The sequence below is a fragment of the Panthera onca genome, chromosome D1, assembly GCF_046562875.1.
Source record: "Panthera onca isolate mPanOnc1 chromosome D1, mPanOnc1 haplotype 2, whole genome shotgun sequence".
NCBI lineage: Eukaryota > Metazoa > Chordata > Mammalia > Carnivora > Felidae > Panthera > Panthera onca.
In genome coordinates this window covers 36,702,013-36,718,540 of record NC_138348.1, presented here as the reverse complement: position 1 = coordinate 36,718,540, position 16,528 = coordinate 36,702,013, and positions in this window count along the sequence as shown.

The following is a 16,528-nucleotide window of genomic DNA, read 5'->3' as shown; positions in this document are numbered from 1 at the left end:
TATGGCTGTATGTAGTAAATCAATATTGAATATGATTCAAGCATAGGGAAGGGATAAAAGCTGAAAATTTGCCATTTGGTTTGGTTGATGGTAGGAGCAAAGTTTTATACTTGATTAGCCATCAAATATCTATCTCAAGCTTCTATATCAGATCAATATTTCCTCCAGGGGATACCAGGGTATAATTTTCTGCCATTGTGCATTTCCTACTCTTCCAATATGTCAGCACATGAGGGGAAAGCTGGCTCAGAACTATGAAGCAGATTATTAAATGTAGTCAGCACTCAAGTGCCATGAGGATGTTGTTGGAGCAATTTTATTAATTTGTTTCCTAGAACCCAGGGAGTTGATGAATACGCAAACATGACAACAGTAGAAATAATGAGAAATGGTACAAAACATTATGCTCCTGGGGTTTTCTCCAGAGACATTTGTGAGAGATTATTGCACAAATATTCAAGTACATATTATGTTGGATTCTCATTCATTGTCATCTTCAGGTAAACTTACTTCAGAATTAAATTTGTTGTGTAGTTATTTATAAGTCTCACAAAATCCAGATCTTTGCTTATAAAGGAATGGTTATATGGACTTTACAAGGGAATTGCGAAACCTAAATCACCTCAGACTGTGCCTGAATATGTTTCCCCTGGCAGACGGGATCCTGTATTCAGGGAATATGTCTAGATAACTGTTAGATGAGGAGAGTGTGACACTAGTTACCCACCAACCTTGTTTTCCAATTTCATGTCCCACCAGGATCCCTGGAAGCTGAACCACTTATATGAGGAATGTATTTCTCACGGGCAGATTGCATTATTATTTGTTCTATTAGCTGAAAAGAATTTCACAGGCCACTGGCAGCTTTTAAATGTAATACATTAGTTAAGGGCCTCAACTTTTAGTGTGCATAGGAATTACGTGATTATACCTGATTCTTCTCTGGATGAGGTTCGGCATCCTTTGAAGTAGCTTAGACTTTAATCATGAAAAAAATATTCATTTCTATATGGAAATATAATTAAAGGGCAGTAATCAGGTTGGAAGGCAATTTTGAATGTAGCATTGCTATGGATTCTAGCTGACTTGGGGTGTTAGGACAGGAAACTTCTTTATAGACTATTACGAGAACACACACATACAAGTATATACAAACATACATGTATATGTACACATGCATGTATGTATACACACATGTATATACATACATGTGTGTATACATACGTGTATATATACATGTATATACATATATATACACATGAACAAATAATCATTAGTAGAACCTTTGAATATGAGTAAAATTTTGGAATTTCTAATGAGAAAAAAATAAAACTATGTTGTGTTTATTTTATTTTATTTTTTCAAAAATTGTTTTAATGTTTATTTTTGAAGGGGAGAGACAGAACATGAGCAGGGGAGGGGCAGAGAGAGAGGGAGACACAGAAGCAGAAGCAGGCTCCAGGCTCTGAGCTGTCAGCATAGAACCTGACATGGGGCTCGTACTCACAATTTGTGAGATCATGACCTGAGTGAAGTCGGTCGCCCAACCGACTGAGCCACCCAGGCGCCCCAAAACTATGTTGTGTTTAAAGAGCATTGCCATCTGTGCAAAGTGAAATGTAAACAATATATATAATTTTAATTTTCTTAGTTATATTAAAATATAAAAAGGAAAAATAATTTAATATTATATTTTATTCCTCAAACCTTGAACACATCTTGAAAATTAGATTGGTGAAGTGTAACATAAAATGAGGTCTCCCGAATTCCAAATATTGTCAAGATTCCCAGAAGACCGCACGTACTCACGCTGCGTGGGAAGCAGCACTGCCCTCTACCGTCGGGCAGCGGGGAGGCTTCCTTTCCCTTCTTCGTGAGGCTCTTCAGCTGTCTTCGCACCACTTTCACCATGGCACTGGCTAAAGGGAAAAGCGATTTGACTGCAAACGGATGTCTGTTATCCCAGGAATCTGCTTTGTGGCATTTCATGGAGCATTTGTGTTGGCTCATTGTTTTCTCCAGCTGTGGCCTGTCTCTAATGGGGAAACTCCTGAGCTTCTTTTCTTTGTATCTTTTCTTTGGATTCTTGATCACTTAGAATGATGATGGTCTGTCCCTTGAAGGTGTTCCTAAGGCCCAGGGTGTTTGCAGGGACTCAGTGCTGCACATCCTGGTGGCCACCAGAAAGCTCCTCACTTTGGGAAATCCCCAAAGCGATTTCCTGGTTCTCCACCAGCCTGTATCTTAGCCCTAATCATCCTAAGCATATCTAGATTGATGAAAATTCACATAGCCATGTTTAAATAATGTCATAGATAGGCAATGGAAACATTTTTTAAGTATACAGAAAGCAAAATTAATTTTTTAAAAATAGATTGAATAATCTCATAAACTTTTCTTAAATTATCAAAATTCTTTACCCAGAGGTAACATGATAGATTAAATTTTACTTTCCTTTTAAGCTTTCAATCCAGAAACTATTACAAGGGTTTGAGAACTTGATGCTTTTCATAAAAATGACCCATTATGAATACTCTGCATGTAGAACTCAATTTTGCATTTTTTATAATCTAATGTAGAGTAACTAAGAGCAACAAAAGGTCCAAGTGTCCCTTTACCCACAAATTATTCTGATGCATGACTTTCATTGGTTGCCTTTTCCCTTTTGCTCACTCTTATTTCTTATAGTTACTGTTTTCTGTATAAAACCCTTACCTCTTCAAACTTAGTTCCAACTTACCCTGGGGCTGTTTTGTATTTAGATTTTGGGCTGAGGAGAAACATAGGATTCAAATTATATGGAATATGAGTTTGAAAACTGTGGGCTCAGGACTATTAAACACACACTTTACTTCACATTTGGTTTCCATTTTAAACTGAGGTTGAATCCTCCTTGAAAGAAATATTTTATTGGTAACACTTGTAACTCACGTGGAGAGTGATAGCTCCAAGTGTTGTCAGTCTAGGGACTGTGTCAGGAGGAGAGAAGGTGTGAATCTTTTCACATGAGTGCCACTTTTTATCTTCACTGAATCTAAAACTATAAAGCATGAATAATAAACATATGAATTCAATTTTGAAAAATGTGTGATCTGTTTATTTTACTTTACAGTTCAAAACAAAATTGCCAACGGTGAATTTCCAACTTACAGAGTCTGCCACTTCAATCTATTCTTTGTGAAATGTTCCAGCTTCCTTTTGTATATTTTGTACTCATAGTTTCTACTAATGCAATGAAAATTATTTCAATAGAATAAATTAGGGAAGCATGCCAGTGTGGCAGAGCTCTCTGCCCAAAGTATCACAAGGCTGAAATTAACATGTCATCCAAGCTGGGTGTTTGAAGACTCTGGAGACGAATCCACTTTGGGGTTTACTTTTGGTGTCAAAATTTAATTCCTTGCAATTGGAATGTTGAGTGAATAAACATCATTTTATGCACTCTAAGAAAGGTTTTTTAATTTTTTAAAAAATAATTATTTTTGAGAGAGAGAGAGAGACTGCAAGTGGGGAGGGGCAGAGAGAGAGAGCAGGAGACACAGAATCTGAAGTAGGCTCCAGGCTCTGAGCTGTCAGCACAGAGCCGGACGCAGGGCTCAAACTCACAAACTGCGAGATCATGACCTGAGCCGAAGTCGGACACTTAGCCAACTGAGCCACTCAGGCGCCCCAAGGTTTTTTTAAATGTACACTATTTTTGGTCATTACTATAATTAATTAAAATTATTTTTCTTTACTTCTTAAAAAACATTTTGAACAGTTTTCTGAAGGGTAAAGACCTATAGCTTCCTTTTGTAAATTGATTAACTTAAATGATGTTCAATAATTTTTTCTAGTAAAAAAATAATTCATTACAAATGTCCTCTCTAAATCACAATTTGGCTGAAATACTCTCAGAGATAAATCAGGTCAGCAAGTGACAATGTATTCAGCTGTATCTGGTAGAGAAAACCTAATACCAAATAATACCATTACAATCACTATTATTGAAACTAACGATCATACGTATACTCTATCCTAGTAGAAGTATTGTGTATAAGTATAACATTTTTATAAAAAAAAAGGACTAAGCATTTTCAAATTCATGCAAAATAAAGAAGTTCTCTGTAGCTATCTTGATCACTAATGTAATAATCAGACTTCCTGGTGATTCACCAGGAAGATGAGGGAGAGATGTTATAAAATCTAACTGCTTCAGAACACTTTTAGGAAACTAGTTCTTTGTACAACATTTATACAAATAAATATTATTTCATACAATATAATAGCTTAAGTACTTATGAATTTCGGAGCTTTCTAGACATAGTCAAGCGAATAGTGTTCAAAAATTCCTTCCCCTGTTAACAAAACTTTGTATAGTCACTAAAACACTTAAAAGTTTTTATTGTAAAATGAAATCATATAAATGTGGTTGGGAAGCTTTGCAGTATTTAACAACTTGCATATATCAGAATAAGTAGCTTGAAAGAGAAAATCGGTGTATCGTTAGAAGTAAGGTTTTCATATTATACTTGATTTGAGTATAGTACACGAAGAGAAGTCAAACATATGAGAAAGGAAGATTTACTTTGAATAGGTCAGTCATAATGAATAAGATGATCATTCAAATATTTTGAGAATCTTGGAAATATGTCAAGTATAACAGTACAAAACATATATGTATAGCCTGCTGGAAAGATAGCAGAATGTTTTCACATACACTTTGTTGAGCCTCCGAAAACTCCTGTCAGGTAGATGATTGTTTTAGTTGAGGAAATAAGGATTATTCCTTATTAATTAATTAAATTAAATGATTTCACCCATATCACATAGAATGTATGTTAGACAATACTATGGATATGTAAAATTTGCTTCTGAGGTCATGGACAAGTTCATGTTTGGTAAGTTTAACCCAACATCCAGCAGTTTGGTGAGTGGCACAAACTAGTGTTAAGTTAGCTAGTACAGCACTGTGAGTATAGACTACTGTACAAAGTGGAGATGGCCAATATACCTCTGGCCTTGGTAAAGAATAATATTTGAATTGAGTTTGGACAGTGAATTTTTTAACTTACATATGTATTGCATTTATGCAAGACAAATCTCTTCCATTGGGTTCCACTGTTTAGGAATATCACTTTCAATGCTATGCAAAAGAAATGTCTTACTGTGTTAGACAGAGTGATCAAATCACAGGCCTGTATCTTTCTGGTAAATTTCTATATCTCCTCCAGGATCATCCCCAGCAATAGTAACGACCAACTCGGTGCATGTGCTATTTCGTGTGTGATAATTTCTGCATTAAATTGATAAAGAAGTTTTAGTCATTTAATAAAGAGAACATTTGAGTTCTAAGTAAGAGAAAATAAGTGATATTTTAAAATAAAAACTGTATGTATACTTGGTATTCCAAGGACAGAAATTAATGCTGGATATATAATAGGTATTCAGTAGATACTTGTTAATGATCAGATAAATGATGAGAAGCAGCTCCCACAGACTGCCTGAGGTCACCCAGGAGTTGTAACTTAGGAGTGTGAGAGGAATGTAAAAATAGGAGGCAAAGATGGACCCAGGTAATGAGGAATCAAAATTAATGTGACTTGAACAAAACTAGGCCATGGGAGAAGGGAGGCTGTGCGGACTCTGAGTGTCGGTATCAGATGATTTCAGTTATTTAAGCTTATTTTTTGTCTTGGCACAAGACTCAATTTCAGTTGCGCCTGGTTTAGGATAACTTCAACACCTCGTATGTTCTGTAGAACAGCCTGAATGGAGGGTGGGGTTGACATAGTGTGAAGATGCTCATCTTTATAGGATTTAATGACTCAGACTTAAGATTTGCACTTACGAACCCAGTAGTCTTCTCGTGCCATTGTTCAGAGAGTGAAAACCCATTTCTCGTGTTTTACTCTGCAATTAGGTATGTGGCATGCCACAGGCAATGACATATTTGGGAATGTTTTCTTAGACTGATGAGTCTGCTTGTGGCTTTTCTAGAAATGAATAGGAAAGGCCAATGCAGGACTGGTAACCTGCTGTTATACCAATTCTGAAGTTTCTCTTCAGAAAGATTACAAAGTCTACAAACCACGGTCCTCTCAAGGGGGCAGAAAAGCTGTTTTTAAGGAATGCAAGACTGCAGTTGTATCAAGAAGAAAAGCCCCAAAGGAGGAGCTTGGATCTCAAACTCTAGGCACTGTGACATCTTGGGTTTGACAGTTGAGGACCTTAGACTCACTCCTTCCATTCTGTCCTCTGCTTTCCCATGGGACAATGTGACACTACCTGACAGCACTGAAAGCTTTTCAGAAGGAAACGATATGCTGAATTGTGGTCCTTGGACAGCAGTAGGGATGATCAATGCATTCCTTAAGATTTATCCTAGTCACTTGCTGCAGGCCTAATGACAAGGTAAGTAATAGGATGTGGGCCAATGTAACAGGTGCACAGCAACATACTGTCTCCACCAGAGTGCAAGCTCACGGTGGGAGATTTTGTCTCTTCTGTTTCTTGTTTTATCCTCACCTCTTAGCATAGTATCAATTCAAAACAGGCACATGTTGAAAAGGAATTATATTGATGTGGCCCCTCTAACACACGAGGGAAAAGACAGTGACCACCAGTGGTTACTTTGCTACCCTTGTCTGCAGGTTCCTTGCTCTGTGAGAAGTACTCTGATGACTGAACTCAGGGCATGCTTTCATGAGAAACAGGGAAGCATCTTGCCAAATTTAAAGTCAGGTCAGCCATTTTTGTGGTCTGTCATTGACTGTCCATCTATCCAGTCTCCCTTTGCCACCAGGTAAACATATTTATAATTCCTTTCATTAGTTAGTTATGATGCTGAACTTTTGCTTGGTGAGTACAGAATTCATCATTGCATCCCCAGTGCTTAGCCTAATGCCTAACCTGGAGAGAGTGCTCAATAAATACTCCCTGAAAGATAAATCAAATGAATCATCGGTAAATCCTAGACTCATTTCTTTATGACAATCCACAATTTGGCCAGTATTAGTTGAAAATGCAGTGCTTACAAGCCGCGGTGTGTGCCAGATGCTAAAGGTAATGAAATAAATGTGAGACATGATCAGAACTCTCTGGGGACCAGCTGAGTGGAAAACCAGATGTAGTGAAGACAGTCAAGGAAGTGAAAATATGAGACTGTATCTAGAAGTGTTTTGGAATGAGTGATACAGAGAAAAATGGCTTTAGAAATTCAAAGAACTGAAACATGTTGGGGTACAGAGGACAGAGAACACGTGATTATGAAGGAGAGTCTTTGAACTGTCCTTCAGAGGTAGTGTGAATTGGCACATGGGGGAGAGAAGGTCATTGCCCTGGAAACCATCTGTCTGAGTGTCATTCTTTCGCTAGCTCCCTGTGTCCCAGGCACACACTCTTTCAGGTCCTCACCCGAGGGCCTTTTATTACATGTGCTTTCCTTTGCCTGAAAACACTTTCCTCCCCTTGCCTCTCTTTCCACCGCTACAGTTACCTTTCAGTCATTCAACCTTTCTGTTAAATGTTTCTTTAGCAGGGACAGCTTCCTGCCTCTCTCCACCCGCTGATCAGTTACTCACTGCCTCTTCCCTGATTAAGCAGCTTCTCTTACAGTCCACTTTCATAGCATTTTATCAATTCTCCTTGGACATATTTACTATTCTATTAATTAAGTAAAACAAGTAATTTACTGCAAGCTCTTGCTAGGAGGAATTATGTCTTTTGAATTTCCATATTTGAATAAATGATACTCATTCGATATTAGTAAATTATTGAATGAAAAAGGATGAGCACTCTAGGGTATTGGTCTGAAGATGCCTGGATTGATTGATCTACATGAGCCCAGAGATCCAGGAATGACATTTGAGGCCCCCAGTTGTCACTACAAGAAGTCGTGGGCTTGCTGGGCCCCATAGACAAAATGCCAACTAATTAAAAAATGCCAACTAATAAATCTTGCCTACAACTTGTGGGAAAATAAAGGAAAGATAAGAGGGAAAAATCCTAGTGCCCAAATTTAGGTAGAAAAGGTGAAGGAGGGAGCCAGCCACACTAGCTTTCTAAATTGTGCGCTCTGAATTCCCATGCAACCCATGTTCTAAACATTATTGATCATAAGGAACTTCAAGGGCATACTTGCACTTTCATGGTTCAGTGCACCTGCGGTTTTTATTCATTCAGTTTGAGGTGCCTTTCCACCCTGTCCTCCTACTCTGGACGTGCTGGCAAATATCAAGCTCTTCTCCTTTGTTACCTCAATCCCAGTAATGTGAACTTCATGATAGAAAACATCCTATGTCAGGCCTAAGATTAAATTAGACTTCAGTTACTGAGAAAATTAAGCCTTATATATGTGATAACATTGCTACTCACCATATATTTACAGCTACTGTACTTCCAATATCTATGGTAGTATCTGGGAAACTACAAATGTCCCAAAACATTTATGAAATGAGTAAATGAGTGAATGGGTGGACAACCTGGAAAGTGAAACTTCACTTCTAAAGCAGGTTTTGGTTCATTCAAAAGTTCCATTTAGTGATGGAGCATTTGACTGCAAGAGTGCCATTAAGATTAATGAACTATTGGGCACCTGGGTGGTTCAGTCAGTTAAGCATTTGACTTTGGCTCAGGTCATGATCTCACAGTTCGTGAGCTTGAGTCTTGCATCCGGTGAGCATGAGCTTGAGCCCCACTTTGAGTGAACAGGACCCCTGCTTCGGGTGAGCCCTACTTCTGTCTCTCTATCTCCCCCTAATGGGATACCCTCTCTCCCTCTCTCTTTCTTACTCTTGCTCACTTGCACCCTCTCTCTCTCTCAAAAAAAAAATTAATGAACTATTATTTTAAATCGAAAAGAATATTCATGTTTATAAGAAAGGGGGGTAATAATTTTGGACAACTGTTTGTTTCAAAGATTAAAAGTTCCTTTCACTCCCCCTGGAAATTTTTCTAGGAAGTCCTGAATATAATCAAGTGGGTAGATGTTATAATAATACATTCAATGTTTTTTAGAAATATTCTTTTTATTTTTTATTATATGAAATTTATTGTCAAATTAGTTTCCATACAACACCCAGTGCTCATCCCAAAAGGTACCCTCCTCAATACCCATCACCCACCCTCCCCTCCCTCCCACCCCCCATCAACCCTCAGTTTGTTCTCAGATTTTAAGAGTCTCTTATGCTTTGGCTCTTTCTCCCACTCTAACCTCTTTTTTTTTTTTTTTCCTTCCCCTCCCCAAAGAGTTTCTGTTAAGTTTCTCAGAATCCACATAAGAGTGAAAACATATGGTATCTGTCTTTCTCTGTATGGCTTATTTCACTTAGAATAACACTCTCCAGTTCCATCCATGTTGCTACAAAGGGCCATATTTCATTCTTTCTCATTGTCACGTAGTACTCCATTGTGTATATAAACCACAATTTCTTTACACATTCATCAGTTGATGGACATTTAGGCTTTTTCCACAATTTGGCTATTGTTGAGAGTGCTGCTCTAAACATTGGGGTACAAATGCCCCTATGCATCAGCACTCCTGTATCCCTTGGGTAAATTCCTATCAGTGCTACTGCTGGGTCATAGGGTAGGTCTATTTTTAATTTTTTGAGGAACCTCCACACTGTTTTCCAGAGTGGCTGCACCAGTTTGCATTCCCACCAACAGTGCAAGAGGGTTCCCGTTTCTCCACATCCTCTCCAACACCTATAGTCTCCTGATTTGTTCATTTTAGCCACTCTGACTGGCGTGAGGTGATATCTGAGTGTGGTTTTGATTTGTATTTCCCTGATGAGGAGTGATGTTGAGCATCTTTTCATGTGCCTGTTGGCCATCCGGATGTCTTCTTTAGAGAAGTGTCTATTCATGTTTTCTGCCCATTTCTTCACTGGGTTATTTGTTTTTCGGGTGTGGAGTTTGGTGAGCTCTTTATAGATTTTGGATACTAGCCCTTTGTCCAATGTGTCATTTGCAAATATCTTTTCCCATTCCGTTGGTTGCCTTTTAGTTTTGTTGGTTGTTTCCTTTGCTATGCAGAAGCTTTTTATCTTCATAAGGTCCCAGTAATTCACTTTTGCTTTTAATTCCCTTGCCTTTGGGGATGTGCCGAGTAAGAGATTGCTACAGCTGAGGTCAGAGAGGTCTTTTCCTGCTTTCTCCTCTAAGGTTTTGATGGTTTCCTGTCTCACATTCAGGTCCTTTATCCATTTTGAGTTTATTTTTGTGAATGGTGTGAGAAAGTGGTCTAGTTTCAACTTTCTGCATGTTGCTGTCCAGTTCTCCCAGCACCATTTGTTAAAGAGAGTGTCTTTTTTCCATTGGATGTTCTTTCCTGCTTTGTCAAAGATGAGTTGGCCATACGTTTGTGGGTCTAGTTCTGGGGTTTCTATTCTATTCCATTGGTCTATGTGTCTGTTTTTATGCCAATACCATGCTGTCTTGATGATGACAGCTTTGTAGTAGAGGCTAACGTCTGGGATTGTGATGCCTCCTGCTTTGGTCTTCTTCTTCAAAATTACTTTGGCTATTCGGGGCCTTTTGTGGTTCCATATGAATTTTAGGATTGCTTGTTCTAGCTTCGAGAAGAATGCTGGTGCAATTTTGATTGGAATTGCATTGAATGTGTAGATAGCTTTGGGTAGTATTGACATTTTAACAGTATTTATTCTTCCAACCCATGAGCACGGAATGTTTTCCATTTCTTTATATCTTCTTCAATTTCCTTCATAAGCTTTCTATAGTTTTCAGCATACAGATCTTTTACATCTTTGGTTAGATTTATTCCTACGTATTTTATGCTTCTTGGTGCAATTGTGAATGGGATCATAGAAATAATTTTTGAAAACAAATTCAAGAGCTATAAAATGCTTACTTATTCCAATATATTCATTCATTCATTCATTCATTCATTCATTTTAACAGTCAGTCATTAACGAAATAGGATGCATAGAATTAGATAAAAATAATCAGTACCATGGTTATCTTCAAATTATGCAGTGATTCATTCTTCAGAATTTATCTTAAGAGATTAATCAGATAAAAGCAGAAATCATATGCTGGAGGATGTTTATACAGTGCTATTTATCAAATAAATTTAGGCACAAAACTTTAAGAGAATGCAACAATAAATTACTATAACCCTGTTGAAGATGTATCATTCAACCATTATACATAAATGTCACTCATGAAAATATTTAAGTGTAACATAAAGAAATGAAACAATAGGGGCACCTGGGTGGCTCAGTCAGTTAAGTGTCCAACTTCAGCTTAGGTCATGATTTCATGGTTACTGAGGTCAAGCCCCTCATCGGGCTCTCTGCTGTCAGTGTAGAGCATGTGCTTCAGATCCTCTCTCCTCCTCTTTCTCTGCCTCTTCCCTGCTCACACTTTCTGTCTCTCTCTCTCAAAAATAAATAAGCATTTTTTAAAAATTAAAAAAAAATAAATGAAATAATATAAAATTAACTTTAGTGAGATTATATATTTATAAAACATATTTGTGTTTGTGACAGAAGACTGTAAAATGGTAAGTAAAGATATAAAGGTATATATAGATATAACTAGCAGTCTTTTCTTAGCATGTTAGAAATTGGGGTAATGTTAAAGATTCTGAGTCTGTTAAATTATTTATGACTTGGCACAGTATTCTGAGTAATAAAGTTCAATGATAGATCCATATTGAGAATTAGAAGAGCAAGTATTAACCATTTTTTACAGAAATATGATCTAATAACATCAACATGGTTAATGAGAAAATGAAAATATTGAGATTTCAGTCCATCATGTGATTTTTCAATGAGGAATTCTCTCTTACCTATCATGGAATTGTTTGGGAAATAAATTTAGGTATAAAACTTTTTGAGACACTTGGGGAGATAGTATTAGCTTAGATCTGATTGTTTTGATAGTTATAAAAATGGCTCCCAAAGAAAAGGGATGGGCAAGATGGGTGAATGGGAGTGGGAGATACAGGCTTTCAGTTATGGAGTGAATAAGTAATGGAAATAGAAGGTACAGCATAGGGAATATAGTCAATTATATTGTGATAGTGTTGTATGGTGACAGACGGTAGCTACACTTGTGTGAGCATAGCATAATTTTTAGGCTCGTCAATACACTATGTTGTACATCTGAGACTAATGTAACACTGTGTGTCAACTATACTTCAATAAAAAATGGCTCCCCAAATATATCCACCTCCTAATTCTTACAATTTGCGAATATGTTATCTTATGTGCCAGAAGAAACTTTATGGGTATGATTAAAGTAACCATCTTTAAATGAGATTATCCTGAATTATCCAGGTGAATCCCAAATAATTACAAGGTAGAAAAGGCAAGGGGATGAATTCTTTCCTTGAATCTCCAGAGGGAACACAAATCTGCTGACACCTTAATTTTAGCCCAGTGAAAGCCATTTCAGACTCTGAATTCCAGATATCTAAGATAATAATTCTGTATTTTTAAGCCACCAATTTTGCGGTAATTTATTACAGCTGCTATAGGAAACCAGTACATTAATAAATAACTAAATGTTTTTAGGAATTTAGAATATAAGCTCAATGAATTCCAAGTATGATAAACTCAAATAGATCCACATCTAGAGATCCCATAATCTAACTTTCAGAAGAAAAAGACTCAGAGACAATCATGAAAGCAGTAAGAAAGATGACTTAACTGACTTTCCATCAGACATGGTGTAGGCCAGGAGGCAGTGGGATGGGACATTCAATACTTAAAGGAAAAAAAAAAGACTGCCAACCAAGAATTCTATAGGCAGCAGAAATTTAAATAAGTAGAAGAAAGTAAGACATTTCCAGATAACATCTGAAAAATTTTGTCACTAGAATACCTTCCCTATAAATAACACTAAAGGATGAAATGAAAAGCCACAAAATGGTAATTCAAATCCACACAAAGAAATAAAGAGCACTGGTTAAAGTTAACTGCATAGGCAAATATAGAAACATTATAGTATACTTTTGCTTGTACCTATTTTATTATTTGATTTAAAAGAAATTGCATAGGAGAACCTGGGTGGCTCAGTTGGTTAAGAATCCGACTCTGGCAAAGGTCATGATCTCATGGTCAGTGGATTTGAGCCCCGCATCAGGCTCTGTGCTAACAGCTTAGAGACTGGAACCTGTTTTGGATTCTGTGTCTTCTCTCTCTCTCTCTCTCTCTCTCTCTCTCTCTCTCTCTCTCTCCCTCTCTCTCTCTCTCTCTCTCTCTCCCTCTCCCTCTCCCTCTCCTTCTGCCCCTCCCCTGCTTGTGCTCTCTATCTCTGAGAATAAACATTAAAAAAATAAATAGCATAAACCAATAATCGTGAAATAGCGTTAATGGGTTTATAATGCATAAACATGTAATTCCTATCTCAATAATAGCACAAAAGGTGGTGGAGGGACTGGAAGGTTTGGACAAGGGACTAGAGCTACCTTGGAGTAAAGTTTCTGAATATTCTTGAAATCCTTAGTTTTAATCCAAATCTGGATTGTTGTAAGACGTTAATTGTAATCCCAGGGCAGCCATTAAGAAAATAACTTAAAAAATTTAGCAGAAGGAATAACAAAGAAATTAAAATGGTATAATAAGAAGTATCTATTTAACACAAAATAAGGCAGCAAAAAAAGAATAAAGGAACAAAAAAGACATGGCATGTAGAAAACAAATAGCAAAACAAGCAAAAGAAAACCCTACCTTATCAGTAATTATATTGTATGTGAGTGGATGACACACTGAAATCAAAAGCAGAGATTAGTAGAATGGGAGAAAAAATATTCAAGTTACAGACCTGTCTATAAGAAATGCGGTTGGAGTTCAAAAATATGAATAAGCTAAAAATAAACAATGGAAAAAAATATAATGTATATGAGGTAAACCATTCCCTTAACAAAATGGGTGTGGCTGTACTAACATTAGACACAAATGGCTTTAAGAAGTAAATCTTATGTTAAGCCTCTGAGACTTCAGTTTTATTTGCTATTAAATGTAGACTCTCATAATAGATACAATAAATTTTGGCCACATTAAGGAAAATACAGTACTAATTTCACAATATGAAAAAGTAGCTCCCAAGTTATCCCTAAAAAGTAAAAAAACAAATCAAAATCAGGATTTTCACTCTTTGAAAAGGTTTTGCGATAATCATAGTCCCCTTGAATATATTATAGAAATGAAATGAGTGAATACAACCTAAAGATTACATGAAATGGATCCTGTAAAATATCGATAACAATATCTGGATCCTAGCAGATATTTAACAAACATTGATGGACTCTGTTACCTATTTTTAATGCCACCAATGTGTCAACTCTTTTTAGTTTTTATTCTGATTTCACAATTTTGCATTTAAGATTGTTATGTAAAGCAATTAAATATGAAAAACAGGACTTAAATTTTTAAGAACAAAGTCAGTAAGAAATGTAGAAAGTAATAATTGAGTTTGTATGCAGGAGTAGCCAATTCTGAAGCAAGACTAAACTATAGACTAAATATCATAAATATGGCCATAATAAATATATTTTCAATAATTGTTATTAGCTTCATTACAGAGTTGCATTAGTGGAAAATATTTGTGTTTTAACATGAAATCAATACAATATTTCAACCATGAATATTAAGGTTTAATTAAAAGTAAGCTTTGGTAAAGAGAAGTTCATGTTCAGTACGCAGAGAATTAAATATCACTGAAGAGATTAGGGGCAACAAATTGCACTAAAGGGGAATAAGATTTTCCGTGATACAAGGAGATATAAAATACCTACTTCTGACTCTTGAAAAAAAAAATGAACACACTAAAAGTCTCATTATATGAGAAAATTCTCGGAGGAAATCACTTTGTAGGGAGCAGAATTTATATGTTTTGTGCTTCATCTTTTTTGTCCGCTTGAAACAAAGGGATATATGTAACATTTTTCCTGGATTCCAGGAAGATGCTAGCATAAGCACTTCACTTCTTATTAAGTAGACAATTTTGAGAGAATGAATCTGTCATGCCACAAAGTAGGAACCTTTTTTGTACAAGCCCCACCATCAAAAATTATAAAAATATCAACACAATGAGATACCATTTTCATTCAAATATATTTTATTGTGTTTGTTATTCTTATTAATGTTTGATTTGTTTATTGTCTATTTATCTTCACCTCCACCTTCTCCCCAGCACTTCCAGTCTTCAAAAACACACACACACACAATTAAACATGTGCTAGATACATTCAAGTCACTGTGCCCTTTGTTTAATTTAGTTTAATAAACGCTGGAGAAGTTATTGTTATTAAATTTCCAGGTGAGGAAAGTAAGATTTAAGGAAGTTAGGTGACTCTTTTAAGTTTAATCGCACAACTAGAGACTGTGGTTCTGGAATTCAAAATAAGAACAATCTGATGATAACCCCAGTTTTTAAATATAAAATTTGAGCATAAATATAATTATCATCAGAAAAAATAAGAAAATATATTGCATCAGTGAAAATGAATGGATTGTTCTAAAGTCAAATTTTCATAACAGAAAAAGCCAGTGGAAATATATATATATTTCTATCATATCATTTATAATATATATACATATATATGTATATATATACATACATATATGCACATATGCTCTGATATATATATATATACATACACACATACATATACATACATATATATGTGCATGTGTATATATATATATGTGTATATATATATATACACATGCACATATATATGTATGTATATATATATATATCAGAAATGTAAAACCCAACAGAAGTATCATAAAACAGACTGAGGAAATCTGCCATAAAATAAAATAAAAAGAAAGAAAAGAAAATAGAAGCAAAAAAGGAAATTGAATGACCAATCCAATAGGTCAAAGCACACCTCCTCCTGCCTCGTCCCCAGGTCTTCTGTAGGCCTTGTTCCTACTCACAGTACCAAGGAGAGGTCCATGGTAACTTCTGTTATCTTTAATTCTGGTCTGCAGAAGATAGTCTCACCACTGAGCTTCTCAATAGGGAGAGAGATACCACAGCACACGGGGAAGAGTTGAAGAAACTGTACATCTTTTTCTCGAGGTTCGGAAGGCTACCTTGGAATTAGAAGGAGATATTTTGTCCAAAATTGATGACATTCAAACATCATCTAAATTACAGTTTGTCAGGACAATTAAAGATTGTATTGAAAGGCAAGATTGAGTTGGAGTAAGTTTTAAGGTATGTTCCAAGCTTATTTTTCTTCAACTTAAAATTTCTCCTAACCAGATTCTTTAAAACAAATTACTTTTTTATTAGCCTACTGCCACATTTAGTAAGTTTCTTTGTTTTATCTATCATCTATCTATCTATCTATCTATCTATCATCTATCTCTCTATCATCTATCAACCATCTATTACCTATCATCTATCATCAACTATCTATCATCTAGTAGTAGAGGGAATAATTGCTGTTTAATATCACAGAATATAATGTCCCTTCTTCTCTGGGTGCCTGGATGGCTCAGTCTGTTAAGTGTCCTACTTTGGCTCAGGTCATGATCTCATGCCTCGTGGGTTCAAGCCCTGC